The sequence below is a fragment of the Nipponia nippon genome, unplaced genomic scaffold (assembly GCF_047370975.1).
Source record: "Nipponia nippon isolate SJK-2023a ecotype South Korea unplaced genomic scaffold, ASM4737097v1 scaffold_1, whole genome shotgun sequence".
In the NCBI taxonomy this organism is placed as follows: Eukaryota; Metazoa; Chordata; class Aves; order Pelecaniformes; family Threskiornithidae; genus Nipponia; species Nipponia nippon.
Genome location: NW_028262290.1, coordinates 79,931,930 through 79,946,783, shown reverse-complemented (window position 1 = coordinate 79,946,783; position 14,854 = coordinate 79,931,930). Strand labels below are relative to the sequence as shown.

The window sequence follows — 14,854 nt, the reverse complement described above, 5'->3', positions numbered from 1 at the left end:
AGGATGGGCATTCACAGCATTTCAGTGAAAGAGAACGTGCTCAGATTGCTGTGTAATTAATTACCCCTTGGAGATATTATTTCATGTGGAGTAGATTTTCTTCTATTAAATTGCCATTTATTTGTGACCTTTAATTTATCATGAACAGTCTTCTTTCTACATCCTAGGCAGCAATAGAGAACAACAATAAATTGTTGCATTGCTCTCCTTAAATGACGCTTACAGTTTGGCAGAGTTACAAGGAAGCTAGTAAGTTTGCCATTCAGGAGCTAAAATAAAGGGCTTTACAATGTAATTTTCCATCCTTTGCCCCCAGCAAAATTTTACCTCCTTGAAATTTTAGAAATACAGTTAACCGTTGGGTTTTCCCCTTCCAGAAGTTTCTGGGAGAAGTAGCCGATTGTGTTCTCTTTTTTATTATTATTGCATTGGTCTCAACAGGTGTTTAAAAGAAGTTTCTAATGCTAAACCTCTGAACCTGCTTAGCTGCTTTCTGTTTCTTCCCCGTGTCCCCTTTTGGGAGGAAGTCGAGGGCAGGTACAGGTACTCACGTCTGCCCCAGAGAGTGGGGGTGAACCCAGGGAAGGTTGGTAGAAGCCGTGTCAGCGGTTTTTTTTTTTTTTTTTTCCCCTTCAGACCCTGAAATGTCACTTCCTCAGTGCGTCCTGTAAAATCAAGCAAAACTGACCTCAGCTTCACTGTGACATTTCGAGAGAAGACTACTGAAATGCACACTGCAATTTTATGATTCCCAATCAGTAACGGTAAACATTAATGATGGGGGATGTTAGGTACGTGGTCAGTGTGGTTCAGACAAGGGGGGCGGCTCTTTGTAAGCAGAAAGGAGACATTTCTTTAAGATCTGGATTGACTACAGAATTTTTAAAAAAAGGCTAAAATGCAAGCCTCTACTCCAGCCCTTCAGCCTTTTACCTAAACGTTGACAGCAAATAATGAAGGCTGTGTGCTGTGACTTTTTTTTTAAATTAAAATGGGTATAATAATCACATTTAGTTTCATTAAAAACATCGGGAAGGGAAGGGCTCGTTTTGGAGTCTAAGCTGATGCAGTTTATTCACATGAAGCATTTGAATATGAAGCTCATATTTCTGTGAAAGAAAGGGAAGGCTGTTTTTCCTGACAGGATCAAACAGTCGTTTTCCTCTAGGGTTCAGATCACACCGGTGTTGGCCAACTGAAATGGGCAGGCTGGATAGGGCACTTTAGCAAGAAATCCTCAGAAGCAAGTTAAGCCTTTTTGACTTCCGCAGCATAATTGAATGACTTAACCGCTCGTCACTGCGCCGAAGAACGACAGTCATCTTTTACAGGCGTAATTGCACCTACAGGGGTCTTGCATGGGGCTGTAGGAATTTGTCACGAATCTTGCTTGCGCCTGACTTCCACCTTCGGCGTCCGGATCCTTGACCCCAGGCCCCTCAGGCTTCGGGGCGTACGAGGAGCCTTGCGGCGGTCCGCGGGGGTAATCCTGTGCGTGAAGGTGGTACTTGTAACGTGCGCTGGAGCCCCCCATGCTGGAGGCCAGGCCAGGCCTCTAGCCTTCAGCTTTTGGCCTTGCCGTTTATCGCTGTACGCGCTTCTAAAAATTGGAGCCTAAGTTTTATTTTCTCGATGCCTGCGTATTTAAGGCCAGAGTTTCATAGCTTCAGGTCATAGCGTCTGCGAAGCAGAAGTTTAAAAGAAAAATAGAAAAGCTGTGCCCCAAAATGCAGTGCTTTGTATTAGGAGAGACTGATAAGCTGAAGAACGGGGGGTTTAATGAATTCAGTGTGAAGTTATGCTATGCTGAGGTTCTGTAGCAGCGTATCGACTTCTGCTCTCGATTGGAAAACCTAAATAAAAATGCATATGTATGAAGAAGGTTGATCGGCACTCTGGAAGAGGGGAAAAAAAAAAAAAAAAAAAAAAAAAAGCTGTAAATTTCTGGCGGGGCCACGGGCAGGGGCCGGCAGCATCTGCTGCGCTCTCCGCTTCTGCCGACCGGGCTGCGTTCGCGTTGCCGTTGTTGCTTCTGCTGGAAGGCCGCGGGTCCCGGCCGCGGTGCGGCTGCGGGGGGCGGGTGCGCACAGGCAGCGCGCGGGCAGCGCGGGGCGGTGGGGGGCCGGCGGGTGGGCAGGGCCGGCGGCGGCGGCGAGGTGCTGCCGGAATGAGGGCGACGGGGGCTCGGCCCGCCGTTGCCGTGGAGACCTTTGTGCCCGCCGGAGCGCGCCTCCCCCCGCCCGCCCGGCCCGGCCCGCGCTGCCCGCTGGGCCGGCGGCAGCTGCCCGCGGCCCGGCCTCGCCTCTCGCCCGCCCGGAGCGCCTCGGAAAGGCAGGAAAGCAGCGAAGGGGCCGGGGTGTTTTGTCGTCGTCGTCGTCGTCGTCGTCGTCTTTCCCAGCGTTGGGAATGGCTGGCAGCGTTCGCCGGCTGTTTCCAAGTTTCTTTTTGTAAGTGGGAAAAGGGGGGCGGAATCAAAAATGAGGAGACCTGCTTGAGCCGCTGCTCCGGAGAGGAGGGAGACTGCGCGCAGCTTTGAGGAGGCTCCCCAGGGCGAACGCTGAAGTGATTAAGGAGATTCAATTTCCAAGTGGGCGACAAAGGTAGAGAGTTCAAGATGGAGCACTTGTTCTGGGGCTGCTTCGTCGTTTGTTTGTTTGAGGTGAAATGAGAGATTTCGTGAAAAGGGATACAGCTTGCTTTAAGCGTCACTTCTGAATGGCTTGGAAATGTTTTTGGACCTCAAAATGCTTTAAATCTGGTTACACAAGGGCGTATAAGTACCATAATTGCTAGATTTTAAAGTCCACGTGAAATGCTGTCGAACGTGTGGCTGGTAGGTTTTGGTCGGGTTTTTTTCCCTTTTTTTTTTTTTTAGAAACGGGGTTCTTGGCTCAAAAAAAAAAAAAGAGAGAGAGAAAGAAATGGGTACTTTAAAGTCTATTAAAGGCAAGAAAGCAAGTGTTACTCTTTAGTGGAAGTGTCTTTTTTTCCCCAAAACGCTTCATGTCCTTATTCAGCAACACTTTGACTGTGGTTATTTCTTGTTTCAACTTGTCTAAAGCAAAGATTTGAGAAAATCAGTAATTCTACTGAGATAAAATAATTTAACAGGCTAATCTTTCTTATGCAAAAATGTATTTTTGTGGATGTGTGCTTTGAGCTTACAGACCTGTTGCTTTGTACTTTTACCCTAGGAAATATTCTCAATAAATACTACATACTCAACTGTAGTGATATCTTTTTTTTCAGATTATAGTCTTAAATAAGTGAGAATGGGATTTGCATCTCTTATAATTCTGTTTAACCTTTAAGTCTTTAGTAAGATTTTCAGGTAGATTTTTTTGTGTAGATGGGTCAGCTAATTTGAAATTCATTACAGAAGATGAGTGAAAATAATGCATGGTTATGACCTCCTAGCTTCATCTGGTGCTGCTCAAGTCCCAGGGAACTGTGACTGACTGTTCAAGGGATTAAATAAATTAATTTCACGTGAAAGTCAGTTATGTGAAAAAGTCCCAACAGCCTTTTCTGACACAGATCTGTATACTTGTTAAGGTAACAGTTTATTTACTTGTTTGGTCTTTTGGCTGAATTCAAGTGAAATATCTAAAATGTAAAAACAATCAAAACCGCAGCTGTGTCTAGTACTTCCTCAAAAAAAACCCCAACCCAAACAAATGGTGTTTAGAGCACATTGGTTGTACTTATTACTCCTGACTCGACACTGAAGGAATATGTTATTGTGGAGTAATACTGTTTACTAGGCAATTGCGTTTGTCAGATTAAATGAGTAAACATATACCCTTGCAGAGTCCATAATGAATAAAATGTATGACTTTGTGGGAAGTCTCTTCTGATATAACCATAACTGTTAGTTTTTATTAGTTAATATTGAAAACAAAAGATTTGCTAGATCAAACTAGGTTAACTGCTCAATCTTAAGCTAAGGGCTGCTTTGTTTGGTTGTGTTGGGTTTTGGTTTTTGTTTTTTGTATTCAGCATGAAAAAAAATTTACTTCAGATGTTCCGGCTTTAATAGACCAATAAAACTACTTTAATTGCTTCAAGATCAGGAACTAATTTTATTTAAAAAAAAAAAATGGTTTAGTAAAACTAATTCAATGTTTCGCTGGCGCTCAGTAGTTTAAATGCTTTGTGTGATTGATCCAGGCTTGTTCCTAGTTGATGCAACTCGTCATTTTAACTAGTTTGTACCACTAGACTGCTTTTAATAAGACTGCTTAACTTGATATGCGGTACTTTTGAGTTGACTGTGGTGTCTTAAAGCATGCTCATTACTGTGGATTCTTTCAATAGCTTTCTAATTGCATACAATTTAATTTTAGTGGCTTCCGAAGTCAGGTGACTGGAAACTTGTTACCATCCTCTTCTCCCCTCTAAGATGCGCTGTGTAAAGACCCCAGTTAGTCTTGGCTGTGGGAAGAACATTAAAGTGACTCAGAAACAGTTGTGAAGGAACTCGTGAAGCCCCTGGTGACAGAGCAGTACCTGAAGTTGTTTTAGCGGTTAATTCCAGTCTCCTTTTCTAAATTCCTCTGAGTCAGGTGTAGAAATAAAAATTCAGTGAAGTCCCTAATAGAGTGTGCTCTCGGTGGAACCTCCTGCGGCTGATAAATATTTCAGGAAGCTGAAAGTTAGTGATACATTTTAAGTGCACTGCTAAGCTGGGATACTTCATGGTTCTTTGCATACACATTTGCATTATTCATTTGTGCTGTGCAGGTAGATAACGGGCCAAATCTATCTTTGGTATTACTCCACTGATTTCTGAGTAACTGAACTAATTCAACCATATGTGTACATCTTGATTTTTGGAAGTTCAAGGCAAAGTTGGGATTACTTCAGTGATTTTATTATATAGGTAACAGTTGTTTATGTACTAACTAATGATGTTCAGTAGCTTACGCATTCTTTCATTAAAATAATTGTAAGCAGAAGGTATAATTTATTTTTTTCTTCTCCTTTTTCTGAAAAAAAGTGTTCAGTCTTCTAGTTGCTGAATCCTAAAGTGACTGACAGATGAGATAAACCAGCTTTCTGTCGTTGGTAAAAATTCATCCTAATAACCTACTGAAGTAGGAGGTCTTGACACACTTTTTTTGTAGCATGATACTGACTTAAAGTAGAAACTCTCTCTTCGTGTTTTAAGCAGCCTTCCATACGATGGGTCCGTGATACTAACAAGTGCTACATTTGTGTGTGTGCACATATACATATGTATACAAACTGTACATATATCTGTACTTCAGATATACTAGGGACTTGCTTTAACCCATGGGGAGAGGCAGAGCTAACAGAAAATGGTAAGCCCTGATCTAACAGCACGCATCAGACTTAAAATGCTGCCAATAGGCAGGCCGTTCAGATGGCAGAGTATATAATACGTTTGATGGAAGCTACTATCCCTACATTTAAATCTGATATATAAAAGCAGTTATTGGTTTTTTTTTTGGGGGGGGTGTTCTTGATTTTATTTATTTATTTTAGTAGAGATTGATGTTATAAGAAATGATTGAGATAATTTTAATGAGAAATTTAAAATATTTCCTTTTGAGATCCAAAGAGATCCTTTTAGAAAACTCTTACCATGGTGTTCACGCTGTTACAAATAGTTTTTGCCAGAGGTCAAGACCTTTGTTTGACATTCTCAGAATGGTCATTCCATTAATTGGCTTTTGAAAAAGCAGACATGATAATTAAAGCAGGAACTTCGTCCTCCCAGCCATGAACACATGCAACTCATCTTTGTCAGTCTCGGGTGCTACAAAACTGTGCAGTTTTAAGGATCTGGAAGAAAAAGTAGTTGGAAACACAACTACATGTCAGCTGAAGTAAGGCTCTCCTTAACACACCCTGTGTCTAACGCTTTCTAATGAAGTGTGTACAGCTGAGTTATTCAGCAAAGGCCCTTGATTTTGTGGCAGCGTGGCGGAGCAAATCAGAACTTGGGAACTGATAAGAAAAATGCCTACACATTTAGTATATTACCTGGGAATTATCACAGTTGTGTATAATTTGTATTTAGACCAGTTCTAAAAGTTTTATTCTCAGTGGACTGGAACATGTTGAAGGCAAATAACCTTCATAGCTTTAGAAGTTGTTAGAGAAGCTAAGAGTTGGGACGCTTCTGCCTTCTGTGCTAGGAAAGGCTGTAAATGTCTATTGAGACTGCAATAAGCATTCATTGACAGTCTCTGCTAAAACTAGAGGCAGAGAGATAGTATCCATTTGAACTGTTGAGTTATAACATTAAATCATTTGATGATCAACAGGCAGTCAGACAGATGTCATCATGTTGGTTTTTTTTCTAGTTGTGGCCTCAGTTTTCCTGGCAGTGATGAATGCTGATAATTCTTGTTTAAAGGAAAACCTCCATTCTTCTCAATAATGTTATCACTGAGCATGTGTGCACCATGTATTGATAAAGAAATTAATCATATTTTGATAAAGAAATTAATACTGATTATTACCATTCTCTTAGGGTTTCATAAGTATTGTGTAAGGATATCTACATCTGGAGTGGTAGCAGATAGTTCATTTGGAAACTGAGGGCAGGTGCCTGTGCTTTCTAGTACATACAGGCTCTCATTCTGGCATATGCACAGGGCTATTTCAGCTGGAACATGTACCCATTCCTCGTTAGACTTGCATGAACAGTGGCTTAAAGATGATGTTGGCTGCCATGGCGAGAAAAAAGCAGACTGTTTGTCCAGCCTGCAGGATGGCCCAGCAGACTGTATAGGAAATAACAGCATCTTCCTTACGGCCTTGGTTGTGCAGTTGCTCATGGCTATTTTGTGAAACCACTACACAGTTGGAATTGGTAGTAAATCTGAAGTCTAACATGGCTGAGTTAGCCTCTGCCGCTTGACTTTTCACTTTTTTTTTTTTTGAGTGAATTTATTGGAAACCTTATTTCAACAGTAACAGGCAGTTCTATTTTGATTTCTTACTTGAGCTGATTTGGTCCAGTACTGAGTTTGCTTTTCTGTGTTTCCAACTCTTTCAACTTTTCTTAAGTGCCGGAGTTTATGAATGTGCAAAAGGGACATGCCAAAACCTGATACAAATTCTCTTGCATAGACGATTAAGATTAATCCATCATCGATAATATCGGAGGGGTGCTGTTGACTAAAATGTAGATAACAACGTAAAAGTGAAGAGGTGATATTACACACTAGTAGTTTTTTGCTGTTATTTTAATGGCTTATCTTCAGAAGGGTCAATATTTTATCCCTGGGCCCAGTCTAGCATGAACCTTCTAATACTTGTATCTTTTAGACTGTCGAAGCTGTTAGTTCTCACAAGCTGGCCTTTAAGCAATAGAAAAGTCAGCCTGTTGCTAGAAACCTGTAACTTAGAACATCTCAAAAATTCTTCTTCTGCAAGAGATGACTAATTGTCAATGAATAAAGACAAAGAATTAAAAAGATCTGCTAGCAGAGATTTTAAACAAACAAACAAAAAAACCCAACAAACACTTTGGCAATTTTTTCTTCTTTTTTTTTCTTTTCTTCAAGGTTGCAGTGTTATGTGTCTGCCCTGCCCTGATTTCAGATTAGATTTCTTTTGGCTCCACAGCTGACTCTTCCCAACTGGCTTTGGGTGTGCTGAAAATTTAATAGCCAAATTTCAGATTGAGAGTCAAGCATAGAATGGCTCAATGTCAGCTTTCTTTGAGGAGCAAGTTCTCATCTTTGTGTTTGGGCTGTGCTCCTTTTCTCCAGCTCTCTCTGCGCAGTGGCTCAGTTATTTTTCATTGTCTGCCTTTCCCTGACATTCGAAGCCATTATCTGTGTGCAGCCCTACACTTCTAGGCAACGACTCTTTTACTCCAGTATTTTCTTTTTTTTCTAATGAAATCAATGATACGCAGTAAAAGCTGGAACAAGTTCTCGGATGGTTTAAAATGAGGTATCGAGATCTACTGAAATTGGTGGAGCTTGGCTGACTTAGGGGAGGTAAGTCTGTGTTGGGTTGCTTTGTGGTACCCTTGTAGTTGTGGAAGAGACTTACCTGAGCTTCCAGAATTCACAGGTTTTGTTGTGCTTTTGCTGAAACTAGGTTACACGACTGCTTTAAGGAACTTCAGACATAGTAAACTAAATCACATATTGGCATATCCTATGGAGGAGGTGAAACGTCAGCAGCTTTATCTACGTAAGTTGCGTTTGAATTCATTTACTCAGAATGATGTGATTAAAAGAGGAAAAAAAATATATATAAACTGCGAAAGCCCTTGGGCTTTCATAAATAATTTTACGGCATCCTGACCGTATTTGTTCCCTTCTAAACGGTCATAGGGTTAGACATTGCACTGGAAAGGCATGTGCTTGACATTCATAAAGCTTCAAACACTGAAATATTTTTGGTTTAATTTTTACCAAGCAGAGATGCCTAAAAAGTGATTTCCAGTAAATGATATGATGGTGCTAGGATTAGTTGAATAGCTTGCTTTCCCCAAACTATTAATTGAACCAACATATAGAAAAGAATTTAGAGCAGTTTTATTTTAATATAATTGTTCTCATACAAGATTAGTATTACAGATCAGTAAGGAGTGACCCCTGCATTAATCATATTTCTTTCTTCATAATTTCTTCTGCCTCAGATCACTTTAAGCCTATACGCTCCGGTGCAGCAGTGCTGTGTAATTTTCATCAGAAAAAACAGAGGTTCTGTAAGAGAGACTATGTATTCACTACCGAAGTATGAAGGGGGAAACAACATAGAAATTTTCAAGAGGTGCTGGGGGTACATTTTTCATTTGGACATCTAGCTCATATCAGTCCTTCCAACCAAAGGAAAAGGCTGTTCTTATTTTAACAGAATGGTAAAAATATATAGATAGTCTTAACCAAAGATGAAATCCGGAGGGGTTACAGATCCATCACATGTTGAGTGAGACCCAAAGCACCTTTCCAGTGTCCTTGTATGCATCTCAATAGTAGGTTCCACTGAAATGGAATGGGTCAACAGATTGGGGAAAAGTTCATCTTTTTCCTCTGGACTATAGCTATACACTATCTATCTGGAGGATTACCTGAAAACATTCCTTAAAAGTTACAGGATTTCCTTTCATGGATAAGCTCTTGTGATCACACCTTCCTGAAACTTGTATCTTTAGGCTGTCTTCTTTAGCCTATTGTGGCAGGAGTTTTTTTTTAAATTTGTCAGTTTATTCATGTGTCAGTGATGACTTGCATACAAACACAATAGCATTGCTTCAGAGCACACGCGTTACACGTGTGAATTTCTCTCTTTGCGGAAAATGCCACCTGTACTAATATTCTGGAAACATCAATAGTCTACTAAGTATATGAATTTATATTTATACCCTTGCCATCTGGAAAGACACAAGGCATCTCAGCCTTGTGAATGTGCTTGGTGATATGCTTGGTGATGTCTGAGAAAAACAGGGGGAATAACTTTGGCTATGGCTCCTATGTCCTCCATTTCCCTGCAGGTGCATGCATTAAGACACAAATGGTAGTGTTTCATAGGATAAGATGCTTACTGTTTTAAATGGTAGCAAAATTCTACGTAGTTTGGACTGTAAGCCATTGCTACTGTATGTAGACAAGCAAGTTACAAGGCAGCCACCCATCACTTGCGAGTGCTCGCAACAGCAGAGGACGGCAGTGGTCAGCTTACAGTGCAACTCCAGGCCATTTCTGTTCCTACCTGGATGTTCAGGTACCAGGCTAGTAAGTTTGTTTGTACAGTGCAGCATCTGGGCTAAAAAAAATGGACATCCCTGACTTGAGTTTGCACTTAGGCACTTCTCTGGAAAGTACAAATCCAGAAGCAACTTGACAAGTTTGGTTAGTCTGCAAAGCAGCCAGCGTTTCTCGGAGCCAGGTAAGATTACCTCGCAGGCTAGATCTAGTCCTTGGAGTGCTGACTGGCTGCCTCCAGCGCAGCATGTATAAGTTATGGGTCAGTGGAAGCATATTAAAGATACCAGGAGGGCATGCTGAAGAGGATGCTGTACAAATTTTTTCATTTGTTCTCAAGCAGTTTGGGTGTATGCAGCCCATAGTTTCGATTCAAAAATACAGGACTGACAAGGAAACAGTCGGTCGTTATCATAATGCATAACAAACGACAGCAAGTTGAGTAAGGGATATGTGTCCAATATACCATGCAGGCACGAACCTATCCTTAGGGAGCTGTCAAAATCATATTGTGTTGTTCAAGTGTTCTCATATTTGAAGTGTTTCCATGGTTGATCAGACCATTGCAGAAGTTTCAGGCAGTTGGGAGGGTGTCTGTTCTGGCAGGCTGCAGCGTGGCCTTACTTCCATTACGTCTCCTGACTCTCAGAGTTGTCTTCTGTGGCTTCTGCAACTTTCAGAAACTTAACATTTTCTTTGACATGACTGTTTATTTTTACTAGGAATAAAGCTTGCTGCATTGGGAGTAACCAAGTGTGGCAATGATTCAGGCAGTGCCGCACCACTTTCTTCTCATAAAATGTTGCTGTGTGTTCACTCCTGCCATCCTGTCCTCTTCTGGACGAGGCTTGCTGAGTTCTCAAAGGCTGCTCTGACTTAGGGGTGTCATTCTCTTATCTGATATTATGTATTGAACTGTATGGTATGGTTTTCGTTAGGAACTGCATGAGCTCATCTAAAAGTAGAAGTTATTTTCTAACTAAATTCTAAGTTCTTTTTTGGTTATCGAAGTGCTTAAAAATTGCACATATGGCTGTGGTAAATGCAGTACTAGAGATAAGCGGACTCATTTGCTCCTAAACAGAAATGCACACACAAATAGTACCTGCATTCACCTAAGTGAGTGAGGCTTTATTCTGTCTGTATATGCATGCAGATTAACGTGGGTTTTGAATATTTTTGATTTGCAAACATTTTTCAAACAAAATGTGATTTTTTTTTTTTAATTATTATTTCAGATATTATTGAATCCCACTGTTAGTTAGTGGGCTGCTACTGTTTTGAATGCTTGAAATCTCCTATGACATTATTTGACTGTCAGTATGCCTTTACCCTGTTTCTTTCTGTGGTGTGTTCAGAAATCATGGGGCTACTGCATGGCTTCAACTCGGAAAGTCTGGCAGCAATAATCTTAACTGTTTCCTATTCTTACTTTTAGTTCTTTGGCATCAGTGTTACACTGCCTCATAATGGAAATGAGCTTGGATAACTGTAAAGGAAAGGTGTCCAGACACTGGTTTCTGGAAATAACTTCCTTCTGTTAAGAAGTTGTACAATAGGGATGGCTGTGGCATGGCTGCAAGATAGAGCAGACAAAGAAGCTGCCTGGTTGGCTGTGGCTTCCAGATAGACTCTGGATATCTGTTTGGACAAACTCTAAAAGGCTTTATGGTTAAACCTTTTGTCGTGGCCCGATTTTTACACTTCTATGACAGGAAACAGACTGAACCTAAGTTTTAATTAATACTGGCTCTTAAAAAACAGAAATGCTGTCCATAAAATCAGTGGAATTCCGATTTGGACATAAGCACATTCTCCAAGCTCTTAAACAACCTACTTGTGCAAGTTTCTCTCTTTCCTTCCTTTAAACGTTTATTTGTAATGTTCGTGGAATGCTTTAAAAGAATAATTAGCCATTTGGTTATCTGGGGGAGGGGTGGAAATCAGATGCAGATTTGAGACAGTCAGCATAGGGACTTTGCATTTTCTGATTGATTTTTCTGAATGGCGGATAGGTTTATTTAAAAATAAACCCATGCTATTCCATCTAAAAATCAGTGTATCTTGGAAGGGAATTTGGAAAAATGAAATCCGTACATTGTGAAGGGATTGAAAGTGTTTCTGGGGATGGGAGCCCAGTCATTATTGTTTGCCAGCACTGTCCTTATTGCTTCAGGACACCCTTCTGTCATGACACAATATTTTTTTATATATTATGGAATTAATGTTCATTACAATTTTTGTCGTTCACCTCACGCTGATCTCAGTTGCAGTTTTGAAACGCACACCAGTAAGGCACAGTATAACTGAAAAACAGTTTGTTTGTTTGTTTAAATTAGGTTGAAAACTGATTTAAAAAAAGCAGTTTGGCCCAGTTTACCAAAACATCTGCAGGATTCACGAACAGCTTGTTGGCTGAGCTCAACAGCAGGAGAAGCTATAGTCGATCAGTTCTGCCCTCATCAGCAGGTGTAATACCAGTTGATGGAAATTGCAATACATGGTTTCAGGGGACATGTGGATAATGTGTCCAGATGATAGCAACATCAACAAAGTAAAGAAAAAAACATGGGCAGATGTTTGGCTTATTCTGTCTACATGGTTACATGTACTTAAATTCACTCTAATGGAGTTTATCTACTGTCGCGTTGTGGTTTGCTCTATTACAGAGAAGGATTTTTATGGTAGGCTGCTAATCTTACAAAACAGTCCACCTGTTGCAGTGGCCATATTTTGCAGTGTCTTAGCTGCAGATTTTTTGACCTTTTTTTTTAATCTTTCTTCCCAAACATATTTGAGTGTTAGGTTTGTCTACAGTGGGATGAATGGCTTTGTGGTTTTGACATATAGCGGGTTATTCTTGCAGTGCGACTGGATACTTCAGAGCTTCACAGACAGAAAGAAGATAAATTGCACGCTTTTCAAACTTCAGCCTTAAAAAACCAGTGCCCCTAGGTTTATCTAACTGAATGAGTTTTACTTTCAGTTTTGGTTTTCTACTGTGTGTGCCAGAAGTATAGTCAATTCTGAAATTACTGAAATAGAACGTTGACTAAACTTGATCAATGGAATGTTAAAATACATCAAAAATTATTGAAAATATTTAGTCAGATTGTTAAATTATTGGTCATTGTTCTTCAGGTGCATTTATGTGTAAATGAAAGTGGTGGTGAATCCAGCTGTCCTGTAATCAGAAAGCCCTGTTGTCAGTATGCAGATATGGATAGAGCATCCATGTCTGTTATCTGCTCCCGTCTCTCTTCGTTCCCACTACTAGAACTCTCTAAAATTCTAAATCATCACAGCTTGCAAATTTAGATTCAGTGCTTTGTAAGATTAATTAAAAAATGTATCAAACTGTAATTTTGGAACTGATGTGAGCATTTAAAGAAAAGGGGTTTTATCTGTTACTCATTTAATGCAGCATGAAATTAACGTCTGAATCAAACAGCAAAATTTTAGTACATAAGGTCCCGCATCTATTATGAGGCCTCATTACTGCATATACATAGTAATATTTTCAAAGTGTAATTTTTTTCTTCTTCCTAAGCTGCTTGAAACGTTTCCCCCCATTTTTCAACAAGGCATTGTGTGTTGATGTTTGTAATTAGATCATTTGCATACAGCGGTTGTCATTAAAAAGTTAGCATTTTCAGTAGTTACAGTGTTGTGGTATCTGAGTTATCCAAAGCTTTCCCATTTCTAAATACTGAAAATTATAATTTAGGTCACATAGTTCTCGTCATGCTAACCATTATTTTCAGTGTTATTTCTCACATGACTGCTTCTCAGGCTTAAGTTTGCTTCACTGTAAATAACTCTGTAGTCTCCATTTTAGCAGGATTCTAGCTGTAGAGTATTTTTTTAGGTAAAACATAGTTGCAAGTTATTTGCCTAAAGTCCTGTATCCAGAGCCATGTGTACTCGGTTGCTGCGGAGATACCTGGCATCCTCTCTTCCCGAGAAACCGACAGATGAGCGTGGTACCAAATGTGCTCAAAGTAGTGGTGTGCAAAAAACTGTCTGTAAACTCACTAGCAGTTACAAAGCCTCTTTCACTGGATTGAGAGATGTGCTCTGTAAATTCAGGAAAGGAAACTAAAATCCTAAAAAAATTGGTATCCACTTCAGCACACCTCCAGGAGGTTATGCTCCCCTCTGTCCAGCCCTGACAATAACGGAGCTGCCAAACTTCGTAACAGAATTAGGGTTGGTTTTCCAGACTGCCTCTTGGCTGTAGAGACTGTACCTTATGCTTATGGTAGTACTGAATCTGAAAAAGCTCCCTACTCCTCTCCTGTGTCGAACATGAACTGGAAGAACAAAAGATAGAAACTGTTTGCAGTGTCGAGATACGAAGCTACTTAAAGGGAAAGGAGCTGATTTCTAAGGGTTAAATTTTCAAAATCCTTCTCTCTATATGATATTACACTGTTGTGGAGGGGTTTGCTCTTCCAAAAAAAGATGTGGAAAGTGGTTAGAGACACTTTATATTCTGATGATGCTGTCAAAGACATCCCAAACATTGTTGCAAGGTCTCTGCCCACTTTTCATGAATGTATTCAAGGGAGGGAATGCTGTATTTCTTTTTTTCTGTCTCTCTCTTTCTGACTTTGCTCCACAGTGGACATGAGCCAGAGAAATGTCTCTCTCGGTCAATGCAGTCTCTTGTTCGAGGAAATGAAGTAGGGTAGGGTGACTACAGTCGGTGCATCCCATTAAATTATTTCTTTCATTCTAATTCCAGTGACTTTGCTTTTGGAAATGATACACATTTTGCCAGCCACGTAATATGAAAAATCAGTCTTTACCAAGTAGAAATCAAGGTTTAGGAATGGGGAAGTAACACAATAAGAAAGCTTCAGCAGAAGTGAAATTTGGCTTAAAATCCTGACTTCGGTACACTAAATATGTATTCTTCGTTTTTAAGCCAAAGAGGAAATTACTTTATAAATTTCCCACACTTGCTAAGTAATCTGTTTGATGTCATGTTTTGCTTGTCAGGTAGTTGGATAATCTAAAATACGCAAGGAACAGACAACAGAACAGGCCCAGAAAATTAAGTAGTCTTTCTTCTGTTCTTACAGTTTAGCATTGCAAATGTTGCTGATACTTGTGTATTCCAGGCTGCTGAGACTCCCCTCGAAAGGGTCTGA

The 14,854-nt window shown here is 40.2% G+C and overlaps 1 protein-coding gene across 6 annotated transcripts in view; it reads left to right on the top strand.

Annotated features, from left to right (window-relative positions):
• CTNND2 (catenin delta 2) overlaps positions 1 to 14,854 on the top strand; it is a 690,230-nt gene that overhangs the window by 230,045 nt on the left and 445,331 nt on the right. Inside the window, exon 1 of one of the 6 annotated variants that reach the window (XM_087760898.1) lies at positions 2,261 to 2,447. The exons of 4 other annotated variants lie outside the window; for them this stretch is intronic. The gene's annotated coding sequence lies outside the window, so the exon portion shown is untranslated. Of the gene's footprint in view, positions 1 to 2,260; positions 2,601 to 14,854 lie in introns of those variants that run through there. One more of the 6 variants, XM_087760891.1, reaches the window with a different exon arrangement.